The sequence below is a fragment of the Barbus barbus genome, assembly GCF_936440315.1.
Source record: "Barbus barbus genome assembly, chromosome: 9".
Classification (NCBI taxonomy): domain Eukaryota; kingdom Metazoa; phylum Chordata; class Actinopteri; order Cypriniformes; family Cyprinidae; genus Barbus; species Barbus barbus.
In genome coordinates, this window is record NC_136737.1 from 7,736,158 (window position 1) to 7,752,448 (window position 16,291).

A 16,291-nucleotide genomic window follows, 5' to 3' on the forward strand; every position below is an offset into this window, starting at 1 on the left:
ACACATCCATCTTGGTACTGTCGTGAACGCGCGTTGAAGACTGACATGGAACAGAAGAAATTGGTTAATAAAATCATTACTCATAGCGTTATAATATTATGGTTGAACCACTGATGTAACATGGACTGTTTTAATGATGTCCTTACTAACTTTCTGGGCCTTAAATGTGGTTGTTGCGTTGCTGTCTATGCAGGGACAGAAATTTCTTGGATCTTATCAAAAATATTAATTTGTGTTCTGAAGATGAACAAAGGTAAACCATAAGGGAGAGTAATTAATGACAGAATTTTCATTTTTGGGTGAAATATCCCTTTAATTTAGACCAAAACACACACGCAGCTCTTTAGGCAATTTACTGAACTAAATTAAATTAAAGCAATAAGCCTGTTATGCCATTGTTTCCAGTGATTTTAAAACAGCCAAATGGCGTCGCTAAGCACAATGCAGAGATAGATAACTAAAATAAAGTAACAACACCAGGACTGGAAAATTAAAAATGTATATAATAAAAACTGGACAATAAACCAAAGCAAGATCAAATAAGAAATTGAGGTAAAAAATTGGTTTAAATAGACTGCCAACAAAACGAAAGTTAAAAATTAGAAACTGACAAAATGTATTAAGAGGTACAAAGAACAGATGTCTGCACTGAACGATCGGTGTATGACTGCAGTAGTAAGTACTGCAAGACTGATTCAAAATCATATGGAGCCTCTGCTCTCTAATTGATCTTTCAGTATTCGAAAAAAGGCGAGTTCTTTTTATCATCATCTTTAAATTTTTTTTTTTTTACTTTGTACTTCATTAAATTGTGCTATTTTACAACATAAAATGACACATTGTTCTACAAAACATTATTACTTGTAGTCCTGCTTGTTTGAATTACATTTACAATTTTTATGCAGAATATTTTATCCAAAGTGCTCACAGTACATTTAAGGTTAATTCGATCACCTGATACTGATGTTAAATATCAACATGTACACATGGTATGATGCCATTTTATTTTTAGGTGAGGTTTTTAAATCACTTTACTTGAGCATTTACAGTGACACCCTGTTCAATATTTTTCACCATAATTGATTGGATTGTTCTGCTTGCTTGGATCACATGCAGTGAAACATTCCAGAAATTTTGGAAACTTTCCAGGATTTTTTTTCCACCCCTTTGCAACCTTAAGTGTATACACAGCTTTTTCTACCACAAGTCCATAAGGGCAAATGGACAGCAAATGTGGATCTATGTATTTATTCACCTACATAAAGACTCTCGGTCAGGATTAGCAATGCATTTGATTTGAGGAACACTGTTGTAAACTTTTAAAAGTTATAACTTTACCCAGCACTGCTTTTTGCTATTACTGAAATCGATTTGTGGACACTGTATTATTATTAGGGCCCAAGCCAGTAAGGCGCAGGGCCCTATTGTTCTTCTAAGGATTATTATTTAGGGCCCAAGCCAGTAAGGCGCAGGGCCCTATTGTTCTTCTAAGGATTATTAGGGCCCAAGCCAGTAAGGCGCAGGGCCCTATTGTTCTTCTAAGGATTATTATTTTTTTTTTTTTTTTTTTTTTTTTTTTTCAATCATCCGGGCACTTTTGGGGGCCTTAACGTGCCCGAAAACTCTCGAAAATTGGCACGCACGTTGGAACCTGCGGCCATTAGGACGCCGCTGAGGCTGGGACCCGGGCGTGGCACAGGGGCTCTACGGCGCCCCCTGGAAAATTGTCAGAAAGCTTGATGTATAGCTCACACATACTTGCACGTATTCATATGAAACTCGGTACACATATAGAACTCATTGAGCCGAACAACTTCCGCGCAGCATGTCATAGGCTCCGCCCAACAGGAAGTCGGCTATTCAGGGCTGTTTAAAAAGCGCATGCTCTGGAATTTGATATACTCCTCTGAGGATTTCCATACGATTGCCACCAAACTCGGTGAACATGATCTCAAGACATTGGGGACGCTAAATTGCGAAGATATTTTTGATATGTCGAACGGTTTGCCCGTGGCGAGGCGATGAAGTTATGGCGAAAAATGAGACCCAGGAAATGCCTAATAACGTCCACATACATTGTATGATGTTGATCAAACTCCAGTGGTTTGTTCGTTGTATGATGCCGATCGGATAGATGTGACTATTATGACTGAAAGTTATAGCGCCACCAACTGGCTGCAGGAAGTGTGTCGTTTTCAAAATTATTTGAATTCAGCATCTTATTTTTACTCGATTTGCTTCAAACTTCACCAGAATAATGTCAAAACACGGCCGATGTAAAACTGTGAAGGGAATATTGATATCTAAAATTATGTTGCCATGGCAACGTGTCAAAGTTGAAAATTCGTTTCTGGTGATTTTGAGGCAGATAACATGTTTAGAATGTCATGAAACTCAACACACATATCCATTTTAATGATAGTTAGACACTGGAAAAACCTCATAAACGGGCGTGGAAGAGGCACTCTATAGCGCCACCTTTTGTCAAAAATGGGGGGGTTAGTTTTAGCTACAGACACCAAACTCGGTACATAAATTGTTCTTATTAATCCGGACAACTTTCTAATTTACAGTCATTAGCTACGACCAACAGGACGTCGGCTATATTTATTTTAATGTGGGTTTTTTTTTAAAACGGGCTGTAAACAAATTCATACTCCTCAAAGCAGAAACACGTAAATCACACCAAACATTTTTTCTCATGATGCCAAAATACTGAAGATGCTAAATTGCGGACGGATTTAGGATATCTTGAACGATGATTTAATGGCAATTTATTAAAGTTACAGTAAAAAAGAGATTTTTTTTTTTTTTTTATCTTTTAAGAGCAGCTTCCAAACACTTCATAAAAAATTACATACACAGAACAATACAGTCTGAGGATATGTGATTAATTTCATGAATTTACAATACACTATGCAGAGGAGAAAATTTAAAAACTATCAGACAGTTGTTACAATGCTTCTATGAGTGAGAGTTCCCTGTCAGCCTGCAGCTGAGTGAGGGGGTGGGGGTGGGGTGTGAGTGACTGTGTGAGTGACTGTGTGGATTGAGGAGCTGGGTGAGAGAGAGAAAGAGAGAGAGGGTCTGTTTTTTTTAAATCTTTAAAAAATGCTTATAAAGCATTAAAGGTTTTCATAACACTTTATAATTAAGTCTCAATTGTTAACAGTAGGGAATGCATTAATTAACATGAACTAACAATGAAAAATATAATTTTTTACAGCATGTTAATTCTTCATTGATAGTATGAACTTACAATGAACTAACAATGAACAAAATATTTTTAATGTTAGAAAAATAGTCATGTTCAAAAGAGAAACTTTAAAATTTAATAATATATTAACACATTTTGGAATTAATATTGATCAACATTAAATGGAATATAATTATTAATGATTATATATATATAATGATAGCTACAGACACCAAACTTGGTACATAAATTGTTCACATTAAGCCGGACAACTTTCTAATTTACAGACATTAGCTACGACCAACAGGAAGTCGGCTTTTTTTTTTTTATGTGTTTTTTTTTTTCAAAACGGGCTGTAAACAAATTCATACACCTCCAAGCAGAAACCACAAATTCACACCAAACACAGAACAAGACAGTCTGAGGATATGTGATTAATTCCATGAATTTACAGTACACTATGGCGAGAAGAAAATTTTAAAACTTATCAGAGATATCCTGTCACTGTGCTTCTAATGTGTGCGGTAGGTGACTGGGTGAGTGACTGACTGTGTGAGTTCAGTGAGTGTGGAGGGGGAGAGAGAGAGAGAGAGAGAGAGAGAGAGAGAGAGAGAGAGAGTCTGTTTAAACTTCTCAATAAAATCCTTAAAAAATGCTTAAAGCATTAAAGGTTTTGATAACACTTTATAATTGAGTCTCATTTGTTAACAGTAGGGAATGCATTAATTAACATGAACTAACAATGAAAAATATATTTTTTAAAGCATGTTAATTCTTCATTGATAGTATGAACTTACAATGAGCTAACAATGAACATAATATTTTTAATATTAGAAAAATAGTCATGTTCAAAAGATAAAACTTTAAAATTTAATATATTAACACATTTTGGAATTGATTTTAAACATTAAAACATTGATTTCAACATTAAATGGTATATATTTATTAATGATGTAAATTAACAACAGTTAAATAATGTTGTTTTTTAACATTGGTTAATTCACAAATAACATTAAATATTAACAATATATTTTTTACTTTATTCATTTGTGTTAGAAAAAATTATTCATTTTAGTTAATGGAAAAATAAATCATTAAAAAATGCTTATAAATCATTAAAACCTTTGGTAACTATAATAATTTCTCATTTGTTAGCATTAGTAAATGCATTAACTAACATCAACTACCAATGAAAAATATATTTTCATAGAATTTAAAGTTTTATATGTTGTTCTGTGTGTGTGTGTTTCACAGAGTTGATGGTTTGGATTAACCCTTTAATTGCCGTATCCCTTAAAACCAAACTGCCAGAGGGTTACTGTGATGCTTGTGCTCGCTGGGCACCGTTTTATCGATGCCACCGGGGTGGCGTATGCTGACGGCTTGGGCCCGTCATCGCTGCTCGCAGCTATATTTTTTTTTTTATTTTATTTTTTTTTATTTTTTATTTCAATCATCCGGGCACTTTTGGGGGCCTTAACGTGCCCGAAAACTCTCGAAAATTGGCACGCACATTGGAACCTGCGGCCATTAGGACGCCGCTGAGGCTGGGACCCGGGCGTGGCACAGGGGCTCTACGGCGCCCCCTGGAAAATTGTCAGAAAACACGATGTATAGCTCACACATACTTGCACGTATTCATATGAAACTCGGTACACATATAGAACTCATTGAGCCGAACAACTTCCGCGCAGCATGTCTTAGGCTCCGCCCAACAGGAAGTCGGCTATTCAGGGCTGTTTAAAAAGCGCATGCTCTGGAATTTGATATACTCCTCTGAGGATTTCCATACGATTGCCACCAAACTCGGTGAACATGATCTCAAGACATTGGGGACGCTAAATTGCGAAGATATTTTTGATATGTCGAACGGTTTGCCCGTGGCGAGGCGATGAAGTTATGGCGAAAAATGAGACCCAGGAAATGCCTAATAACGTCCACATACATTGTATGATGTAGATCAAACTTCAGTGATTTGTTCGTTGTATGATGCCGATCGGATAGATGTGACTATTATGACTGAAAGTTATAGCGCCACCAACTGGCTGCAGGAAGTGTGTCGTTTTCAAAATGCTTTGAATTCAGCATCTTATTTTTACTCGATTTGCTTCAAACTTCACCAGAATAATGTCAAAACACGGCCGATGTAAAACTGTGAAGGGAATATTGATATCTAAAATTATGTTGCCATGGCAACGTGTCAAAGTTGAAAATTCGTTTCTGGTGATTTTGAGGCAGATAACATGTTTAGAATGTCATGAAACTCAACACACATATGAGTATTAATGATAGTTAGACACTGGAAAAAGCTCATAAACGGGCGTGGAAGAGGCACTCTATAGCGCCACCTTTTGTCAAAAATGAGGGGGTTAGTTTTAGCTACAGACCCCAAACTCGGTACATAAATTGTTCTAATTAATCCGGACAACTTTCTAATTTACAGTCATTAGCTACGACCAACAGGAAGTCGGCTATATTTATTTTAATGTGGGTTTTTTTTAAAAACGGGCTGTAAACAAATTAATACTCCTCCAAGCAGAAACACGGAAATCACACCAAACATTTTTTATCATGATGCCAAAATACTGAAGATGCTAAATTGCGGACGGATTTAGGATATCTTGAACGATGATTTAATGGCAATTTATTAAAGTTACAGTAAAAAAGATATATATTTTTTTTTTTATCTTTTAAGAGCAGCTTCCAAACACTTCATAAAAAATTACATACACAGAACAATACAGTCTGAGGATATGTGATTAATTTCATGAATTTACAATACACTATGCAGAGGAGAAAATTAAAAAACTATCAGAGCTGCTTTTGAGTTAGAGCTCCCTGCCAGCCTGCCTCTGAGTGAGGGGTGGGGGTGGGGTGTGAGTGACTGTGTGAGTGACTGTGTGGATTGAGCCAGTGGGTGAGAGAGAGAAAGAGAGAGAGGGTCTGTTTTTTAAAATCTTTAAAAAATGCTTATAAATCATTAAAGATTTTGATAACACTTTATAATAAGGTCTCAATTCTTAACATTAGGAAATGCATTAATTAACGTGAACTAACAATGAAAAATATATTTTTACAGCATGTTAATTCTTCCATGATAGTATGAACTAACAAAGAACAATTTTTTTAAAGCATTTATTAATCTTTTTAATGTTAGAAAAATAGTCATGTTCAAAAGATAAACTTTAAAATTTAATAATATATAAACACATTTTGGATTAACCTTAAGTTATCCTCTGGGGTCAATGTGACCCCAAGCGACTTTTCTTTAGTTAAAAATAATGGTTCCCTTTATCTCAGTGGAATAAAATCTTGTGACTTTTTCTAAATTATCTATCCATACACACACAAAAAAACTGGGCTTGATTTGGTTGTTCTAAAGGTATGTAAAAAACAAAGTCACACTCATGACCTTTGGGGTCAATATGACCCCACATTGAAATGAATGGGAAAATCAAAAAAAAAAAGTTTTTTATTTTTCATTTGTCAAAAAAAATCTATAAATCCAGAATAAACCTGAAAATTTCCATACCACAATGAAGTCCTGGTACTAGAGCACAAATGTAATGTGGAACGAACATGATCACTTGCACACACACATGCTCACGCACACAAACACACACACAGGTGTGACTCCAATTGAAAGCATTTTTTTTAGAAATTGACAAATAAAATCAATAATTCCAGCATAAATCTGAAAATTTCCACACAGAAATGAAGGCCTGGTACTAGAGCAAAAATGCAATGTAGAAAAGACATGCTCACTCAACACACACACACACACACACACACACACACAGACAGGTATGACTGCCACAGCCAAATAAAATCAGCCACAAATGCAGAACAAAGATAAAAGGGGTGAGACCTAATGCACACACACATGCGCACGCGCACACACACACACACACACACACACACACACACACACACACACATGCGCACACACACACACACACACACACACACACACACACACACACACACACACACACACACAGACAGACAGAGAGAGCAAGGGAGAGATGAAAGGCAACTGACCTGTTCAACTTTGAGAAAGTTTACTCTGAGATCTAAGAGCTGCAACTTTATTTTGAAAACAAAGAAATAGTTCCCACACCAAAGGTATAAAAGAGGGTCTTTGGTGTCACACAGTTCATTCTGTGTCAGTATGGCAAAGCGTTACACTCTCCTGGAGACTTTAGATTGCCTGCTTGATTCAAGTGAAACTGAATCATGCCTGGAAGACACTGAGGGCGATGACTCTGAGCCATTTGAGACATTTGGTTCATTAAAATAAATAATATTCAACTACAATCTGATTCTAAGTCTTGTCCTTTAGGTGTTTCTTATGTGGCAATTTCTGTGGTATTTTGTAAAAACAGACATTTCAAATCGCTTCAAAAACGACCAAAATTCTACTATTTGAAAGAATATTTATTTTTAATGTCTTTAATAATGTTTATACATGTATAAATTCACAAAATCTATCACAAAAGTTATAATATGAGCAGTTGGCTACATCCAGTAAAATGAATGGATCTCTATTGCCCTCTTCTGGGTATCTATGGACAATACAATTTCTTTCTTAAATTTTAATTCCTAAAGGTTTGTCTTTGACCAACAGATGGCAGAATTGTACAGCTAACACCTAGATCAATATCCAGAAACAACTTATATTTAATTTAGATCATTGTTTAAGTATTTTTTTCATAAAAAAATAATATTTTACATGCAAGCTAATGGTATAGTTGAGGAATTGTGTGGTAAATAGGTACAAAAGTACTTTGTATATCCAAAAACACAGCATTACTGTACAGATGAGAAGTAAACAAAAAAAAATATATATTATATGTATTATTAAAAATGTACATTTTTTTCACAATCATTCTTTAAATTTTGGGGTCATATATACCCCAAATGCAGTGAGTGTGAACAGGAAACTAAGGTTATAAGAAGGTTTAATATTGATCAACATTAAATGGTATATAATTATTAATGATTATATATATATATATAATGATAGCTACAGACACCAAACTCGGTACATAAATTGTTCTTATTAATCCGGACAACTTTCTAATTTACAGTCATTAGCTACGACCAACAGGAAATCGGCAATTTTTTTTTAATGTGTTTTTTTTTTTTTTTAACGGGCTGTAAACAAATTCATACTCCTTCAAGCAGAAACCAAAAATTCACACCAAACATTTTTTCACATGCTTCCAAGATACTGAAGATGCTTCATTGCGGACCGATTTAGGATATCTTGAACGGTGATTTAATGGCAATTTATTAAAGTTACAGTAAAAAAGAACACTTTTTTTTTTTTTATCTTTAAAGAGCAGCTTCCAAACACTTCATAAAAAATTACATACACAGAACAAGACCGTCTGAGGATATGTGATTAATTTCATGAATTTACAATACACTATGGAGAGCAGAAAATTAAAACTATCAGAGATCTGCTGTCACTGCGCTCCTAATGTGTGCGGTGGGTGACTGACTGTGTGAGTTCAGTGAGTGTGGAGGGGGAGAGAGAGAGAGAGGGTCTGTTTAAACTTCTCAATAAAATCCTTAAAAAATGCTTATAAAGCATTAAAGGTTTTGATAACACTTTATAATTAAGTCTCATTTGTTAACAGTAGGGAATGCATTAATTAACATGAACTAACAATGAAAAATATATTTTTTACAGCATGTTAATTCTTCATTGATAGTATGAACTTACAACGAACTAACAATGAACAAAATATTTTTAATATTAGAAAAATAGTCATGTTCAAAAGATAAAACTTTAAAATGTAATAATATATTAACACATTTTGGAATTGATTTTGATCAACATTAAATGGTATATATTTATTAATGATGTTAACTAACAACAGTTAAATAATGTTGTTTTTTAACATTGGTGAATGCACAAATAACATTAAATATTAACAATATATTTTTTACTTTATTCATTTGTGTTAGAAAAAATTATTCATGTTAGTTAATGGAAAAATAAATCATTAAAACCTTTGGTAACTATAATAATTTCTCATTTGTTAGCATTAGTAAATGCATTAACTAACATCAACTACCAATGAAAAATATATTTTCACAGAATTTAAAGTTTTATATGTTGTTCTGTGTGTGTGTGTTTCACAGAGTTGATGGTTTGGATTAACCCTTTAATTGCCGTATCCCTTAAAACCAAACTGCCAGAGGGTTACTGTGATGCTTGTGCTCGCTGGGCACCGTTTTATCGATGCCACCGGGGTGGCGTATGCTGACGGCTTGGGCCCGTCATCGCTGCTCGCAGCTATATTTATTATTACTATGCATATTATTGTGCATTCCTGTAGCCAGTCGTATTCGCATAGCATAGCATTATTGGTTTTTATCGTTCAGGCTGTGGAAGAGAGAGTTGAACAATTGAAATGTCTTACCAGCCACGAAGAATGCACACAATGTGATCAAAATAGTCATTTTCAACACTTTTCCACTACAGAAAGAACGCACTTTCTATGGAAATGTGTTTTTACCATATGCTGACTAAGCTAACTGAAGCCTAGACATGCCAAAAATAACATTTCACATTCAAATCGAAGCATCACATTCGTGTTTTCCCTCTTTTGTTAAAATTGTGTGACAAGTCTTGAGGAGCACTTTGGTAACCGACAGAAAAACAAAACAAAAAGTAATTTCCGCAAGTTCCGTATTCCCGTAATTATCACTATAAACGCGCACACAGTTTTGCCGCCAATGGCATAACACCGGAGTTCAGCACTCTGCCACAATTTTAATGTATCAAGTTAAAATGTTTATTTTAAAAGTGCCTGTTTCAAGATGCAGCGGTTTGTCTCGTTCATTTGCGTTACTTCATGGTTTGCTCTTGAGCATGTGTGGATACGCGCGCTGTCTCGTTTTCTTGTTGTAGCCTACATGTGCGAATAGTCACTGCAGTCACGCCATCTGCGCTTTGGAGAAGCGCGGTCACGCCATCTACGCCGAAAATTTAGTTGCGCGTCTATATGGCGTTGCGTGGTAGTGATTGCCGTGAAGCTTCCAAACCTTTGCAAATTTCTTTTTTTTTTTTTTTTTTTTTTTTTTTTTTTTTTTTTTTTTTTTTTTTAAAGAGTGGGTCGGATCACGTATCAAACTGAAGCCCAGTCTGGATAACAATAAGCTGATTAAAAAACACATTATACGAGCACTTCTTATGGGGAAGTCGTGGCCTAATGGTTAGAGAGTCGGACTCGTAATCGAAAGGTTGCGGGTTCGAGTCCCTGGCCGGCAGGGATTGTAGGTGGGGGGAGTGAATGTCCAGTGCTCTCTCCACCCTCAATACACGACTGAGGTGCCCTTGAGCAAGGCACTGAACCCACAACTGCTCCCCGGGCGCTGCAGCATGGCTGCCCACTGCTCCGGGTGTGTGTTCACGGTGTGTGTGTGTGTGTGTGCATTTGTTCACTACTCACTGCTGTGTGTGTGCACTTGGATGCGTTAAACGCAGAGCACCAATTTCGAGTACGGGTCACCATACTTGACAATACGTCACGACTTTTACTTTAATGGAATTTTATTGTTTAATCGTATTCATAATGTATTACATTTTCAAAAAAAAATTCAAATGTGTTTCTAAAATGTTTTTGTTTGGAAAAAATTCATAAATTCATAATTGCATACCAAAGTCATGACAAATGCTATTTATATTGCTGTATAGACATATTTTAAAAATTCATAAAAGAATAAAATCAAATTGTTTTCTGCAAACTCCACCAGATTCTTGTTCTGCATCTCCCCAAGTACCACTGTGGTGATTTTCATGTTGTTTTACTGTATCGTTTTTTAATAATTGCCTATACCAAAGTCATGACAAATGCTATTTATATTGCTGTATAGACATATTTAAAAAATTCATAAAAAAATAAAATCAAATTGTTTTCTGCAAACTCCAGCAGATTCTTGTTCTGCATCTCCCCAAGTACCACTGTGGTGATTTTCATGTTGTTTTACTGTATCATTGTTTAATAATTGCCTACCAAAGTCATGACAAATGCTATTTATATTGCTGTATAGACATATTTTAAAAATTCATAAAAGAATAAAATCAAATTGTTTTCTGCAAACTCCAGCAGATTCTTGTTCTGCATCTCCCCAAGTACCACTGTGGTGATTTTCATGTTGTTTTACTGTATCGTTTTTTAATAATTGCATACCAAAGTCATGACAAATGCTATTTATTATCTCACTGAATCACATATTTAAAAACTTCATAAAAAAATAAAATCAAATTGTTTTCTGCAAACTCCAGCAGATTCTTGTTCTGCATCTCACCAAGTACCACTGTGGTGATTTTCATGTTGTATTACTGTATCGTTTTTTAATAATTGCATACCAAAGTCATGACAAATGCTATTTATATTGCTGTATAGACATATTTAAAAAATTCATAAAAAAATAAAATCAAATTGTTTTCTGCAAACTCCACCAGATTCTTGTTCTGCATCTCCCCAAGTACCACTGTGGTGATTTTCATGTTGTTTTACAGCATCGTTTTTTAATAATTGCCTACCAAAGTTTTTATCGTGTTTCATTGTGTTAGTTTGCTGTTTTTTAAAGGTATTTTTTAACCTAGTCAAAATAACCCAACTGCAGTTTGATTGAGATTCATTTGAATGCACAATGAAAAAACATGATTTCTGAGAATTGTTAAAAATGGTGTTATCTGTTTTTGCAAATTAATTCTTCACATATATATTATTATTTTTAACAGCATTTACCAGCATTTTTAAAGAAGTGCCTAAAACTTTTAACAGTACTGTAGCTTTACAGGTAGGTTTCTTGAAGCAACTTGGAGACATTGCCACAGTTCTTCTGTACACTTTGTTCTGTTTCTACATGCCATTCCGCGTGCAAACAAAAATCTCACTGGATTGTTGCAATGAATTAAAAAGTTGAATGTTTGAAAATGTAAACTGTTATTTCCTACTGAAACACTGCAAAAGATATACATTTTTGCTGGTGAAAATTGTAGTGTTCTAATAATTTTGGCCACACACACACACACACACACACACACACACACACACACACATACATATGAATAGGTTGAACAATGTATATATATATATATATATATATATATATATATATATATATAAATATATTGTCTTGAAAAGACTTAATTTTTTTTTGTACTGGTACTTCTATATGCTCTTATATATATTTCCACATGACAGTCATGACAGTGTGACAAACTGTTTGAGTTTAAATGCAGTTTTGAATAAATTGCAGACTCTCTATTTTTTGTCTCTTTCTCCTGACATGTTCATGTTGTGTGTCAAGACAGAGAAACCGCATACAAGGAAGAAGCAGGATGAGAACAACCAAAGTCTTCACTAAGCCAAACATACCAATGTCAAATACACAGTCAATATACAACCCCAATGGTTATCCCAAAATCAGCCAAAAAAACTATTTGATTTTATATTTTTGTGAATTTTTTAAAATGTGATTCAGTGAGATAATAAATAGCATTTGTCATGACTTTGGTATGCAATTATTAAACAATGATACAGTAAAACAACATGAAAATCACCACAGTGGTACTTGGGGAGATGCAGAACAAGAATCTGGTGGAGTTTGCAGAAAACAATTTGATTTTATTTTTTTATGAATTTTTTAAATATGTGATACAGTGAGATAATAAATAGCATTTGTCATGACTTTGGTATGCAATTATGAATTTTTTATGAATTTTTTCCAAACAAAAACATTTTAGAAACACATTTGAAATGTTTTTTTTTGAAAATGTAATACATTATGAATACGATTAAACAATAAAATTCCATTAAATAAGAAGTGCTCGTATAATGTGTTTTTTAATCAGCTTATTGTTATCCAGACTGGGCTTCAGTTTGATACGTGATCCACTCTTTAAAAAAAAAAAAAAAAAAAGAAATTTGCAAAGGTTTGGAAGCTTCACGGCAATCACTACCACGCAACGCCATATAGACGCGCAACTAAATTTTCGGCGTAGATGGCGTGACCGCGCTTCTCCAAAGCGCAGATGGCGTGACTGCAGTGAATAGTCACTGGGGTCCAAACTGTCCTGGAGAGTTTAACTCCTGCTAAATTAAAAACAGCAGCTGCGTTTGAAACCGCATACTCTCAGGGTATATTTAAATTCAATAAGTGCTTACTTAAGGAGCGCTAAAAGAGTACAATAAGGGTTAAATCCGATCAGGACATCATTTGCTATGTTGACGTTATCACGTGACCTCTCGCCTTCTTATTTTTTTAACGGCGGTTGGCATATCTTATTGGTGCATTACTGCCCCCTTCTGTTCCGGAGTGTGGACCAGGAAGTAAATTCACAATCTATTTCTACTATGAATTAAGGATAGAGGGGGAACGGGGGAGGGAAAAAACTTTCATTATAAAATACCCTTCCTTCCTTACTATCATATCCTATAATAAAGCCCAGTTTCTCTTAAAAATACTATTAGTTATCTCACCTGTGCTCAGGGTTGTTTTTAAAGGGAGTTGCTTCACCCCTACCTCCTTCAGATTATTTTCTATTATCCCTCTCTCCCTCTGGTATCTCCTACAATGTAGAATTACATGTTCCACTGATTCCTCTTCCTGACATTCCTCACACAGGCCCATCTGATGTTTCCCAATCATTTTAAATGTTTTATTTAGAGTACAATGTCCCAGCCTTAATCTTGTAAATACAATTCCCTCTTTCCTGTTTCCACTTCCTACCCTATTTTTTTGACACTCTTTTGAATTTGGTATAGATGTCTCCCTTTCCCCTCATTATCCCACATTTCTTGCCACTTGTGGTTAACTTTTTCCCAGATTATGCACTTTACTTCTGCTTTACTGATTCTTATTTACATTACTACATTTTCCTTTTTTAAGGCTATCTTTGCGACCTTGTCCACTTTTTCATTCCCCTTCACCCCTACATGCACTGGGACCCATAAAAATTTAACCTGTCCTCCCTGATTTGTTATTCTTGTAACTGAATGTAGAATTTAATATAGTATATCTTGTTGACTTTTTGAATGGAAAGACATTAAATTTACTAGGACTGAAGCTGAGTCTGAGCATATTATGGCTTTGACTATCTCCGTTTATTTCCACCCAACGTAATGCAACTAAAATAGCCACATTCTGTATAATCATCTGCCCTACTATGTACTTCTTCTTCCTCTTTCTGGTTTTTCGGCAGTTGGCATCCAGCTTTTTGTTGCATTCTCCTCTTCTCGACATCCCTCACACAACCCTGTCTGGTGCTTCCCTATCATCTTTACTGTTTTATTCAGTCAACAGTGCCCCAACCTTAACCTCGTCATCACCGCCTCTTCTCTCCTATTCCCACCCTATCCTCTTTAACATTTCTCTGAATTAGTGCCTCCCTTTATCCTCTCTTGCCACCTTTTATTGATTTTCTCCCAAACTATGCATTTAAACTCTGCTTTACTTACATTAACCTGCAGTTCTATGTTCTCTTTTGTTAGCGCACTTTTAGCCAGCCTGTCCGCCATCTCATTACCTCATTAATCCCAACATGTGCTGGGACCCACATAAATTTAACCTGACGGCCTACAACGTAATAAAAAGGTCAACAACTTAAAAGATATTAAGGATTTGTAAAAAAAAAAAAAAAAAATGGATATGAAGACCAGGTTCAATTCATCTATATGTAAATATCTTGATATTGACGAAACTTGCTCTTTGCGGTCTTTTTGAAGAAAGAGCTGCTCATTTATTTTGTGATTGTAGTATAACCAGTACATTTTGGGTTGATTTAAATTCTTATATTTTTAACCCTACTAATATGACCCACAGTTTTATCCTTAAAGATGTATTTATTAATTTATTTATTTATAAAACCCAAAATCGTTCTCTTTTCAATATGTTGTTAATTTCTTTCTTTCTTTCTTTTTTCTTTCTTTTTTTGATCCACAAGCAAAAGTGCATTAAATGTCATTTATGTTTTCTTGTTGAATTTAGCTCTAATGTTTCATTCCTCAGGCTTATAAATAACAAACAAACAAAAAATAATAATATATGCATTATGATTAATTATTCAAAGATACAGTGCCCTCCACTAATATTGGCACCCTTGGTAAAAATGAGCAAAGGTGGCTGTGAAAATAAATCTGCTTTGTTTATCATTTTGATCTTTCATTCAAAAAATTCTAAACTATCATTGAACTAAAACAACTGAAAGTGGGGGGAAAATCTCACTGTGAAATAAATGCTTTCTCTAGTTCATGTTGGCCACAATTATTGACACCCAATTATTGCATCGTCCTTTTCCCAGGGTAACAGCTCTGAGTTTTCTCCTGTAATACCTGAAGAGTTTGGAGAACACCTGACAAGAGATCAGAGACCATTCCTTCATCCAGAATCTCTCCAGATCCTTCATTTTGTGCTCAGTGACCCATTTTTGTGTTGTTTTTGAGGTTTGTGTTTGGATTACTGTCCTGGTGGAAGATCCAAACATGGTCCATTATAAGATTTCTAACAGAGTCAGTCACTTATTGATTTTTTATCTGTTGGTATTTGATAGAATCCATGATGCCATGTGTCTAAACAAGATGTCCAGGACCTCCAGCAGAAATATAGGCCCACAACATCAAAAATACAGCAGTATATTTCATTGTACACATGGGGTACTTTTTATCCCTGTGTTCACCAAACCCATCTTGAGTGTTTGATGATAAAAAGCTAATTTTTTAGTTTCATCTGACCATAGAAGCCAGTCCCATTTGAAGTTCCAGTCGTGTCTGATAACTGAATATGCTGGAGTTTGTTTTTGGATGAGCTTTGGTTTCTTTCCTTGAAACCCTCCTGAACAACATGTGCTGATGTAGGGGATGTTTGATATATATATATATATATATATATATATATATATATTAGGGCCGGGACTTTAACGCGTTAATTTAGATTAATTAATTACACAAAAATAACGCGTTAAATTTTTTTAACGCATTTTAATCGCACTTATTTTTGCACCGCGGAACGTTTCTCACTGGATGAGTTTCGGCGGACCGATTATACTGGAGCACCTACTAGCGTTCAGAC

At 34.9% G+C, this 16,291-nt stretch overlaps 2 protein-coding genes across 2 annotated transcripts in view; both read right to left on the minus strand.

Annotated features, from left to right (window-relative positions):
• LOC306875011 (uncharacterized protein) overlaps window positions 1–16,291 on the minus strand; it is a 991,916-nt gene that overhangs the window by 244,023 nt on the left and 731,602 nt on the right. The window lies entirely within an intron of this gene.
• LOC306874609 (cell adhesion molecule CEACAM3-like) overlaps window positions 1–16,291 on the minus strand; it is a gene marked incomplete at its 5' end in the record, with an annotated part of 103,817 nt that overhangs the window by 4,067 nt on the left and 83,459 nt on the right. The gene's annotated exons all lie outside the window — the stretch shown is intronic.